Source organism: Arachis hypogaea, chromosome 19 (assembly GCF_003086295.3).
Source record: "Arachis hypogaea cultivar Tifrunner chromosome 19, arahy.Tifrunner.gnm2.J5K5, whole genome shotgun sequence".
In the NCBI taxonomy this organism is placed as follows: domain Eukaryota; kingdom Viridiplantae; phylum Streptophyta; class Magnoliopsida; order Fabales; family Fabaceae; genus Arachis; species Arachis hypogaea.
The window spans coordinates 47,402,712-47,403,355 of record NC_092054.1 but is presented as its reverse complement, the minus strand read 5'-3'; the positions used below and the strand labels follow the sequence as shown (position 1 = coordinate 47,403,355).

The window sequence follows — 644 nt, the reverse complement described above, 5'->3', positions numbered from 1 at the left end:
CAATCAACATTTAACCACCTTTCTGAGAATATGTGACACAGTGAAGTCTAATGGTGTTCATCCTGACGCCTATAGACTGCTCTTATTTCCCTTCTCACTCAGGGACAAGGCAGCCAAGTGGTTGGAATACTTCCCAAGGGAGAGCTTGACAACTTGGGAAGATGTGGTGAACAAATTCTTAGCAAGATTCTACCCTCCTCAATAAATCAATAGGCTGAGAGCTGAGGTTCAAACTTTCAGGCAACAAGATGGTGAGACTCTATATGAAGCATGGGAGAGGTTCAAGGACTTAACAAGGAGGTGTCCACCTGACATGTTCAATGAATGGGTGCAGCTGCACATTTTTTATAAAGGGCTCTCTTATGAGTCAAAGAAGGCCGTAGACCATTCATCTGGAGGATCCTTGAACAAGAAAAAGACCATTGAGGAAGCCATAGATGTTATTGAAACAGTAGCAGAAAACGACTACTTCTATGCTTCCGAAGGAGGGAACACAAGAGGAGTGATGGAGCTAAACAATGTAGATGCTCTGTTGGCCCAAAACAAGCTCATTACCGAGCAGCTGGCTGACCTCACCAAGAAGATGGAGAGGAACCAAGTAGCAGCAATCTCCACTTCGTCAACAACATAATAAGGAGTGAATG

General features: G+C 44.1%; 1 non-coding gene across 1 annotated transcript; it reads right to left on the bottom strand.

Annotated features, from left to right (window-relative positions):
* Positions 1-211: 211 nt before the first annotated feature.
* On the bottom strand, positions 212-315 carry LOC112781873 (small nucleolar RNA R71). The gene has a single exon (XR_003192625.1). It is a non-coding gene; the product is annotated as a small nucleolar RNA R71 (small nucleolar RNA).
* Between the last annotated feature and the right edge of the window lie 329 nt (positions 316-644).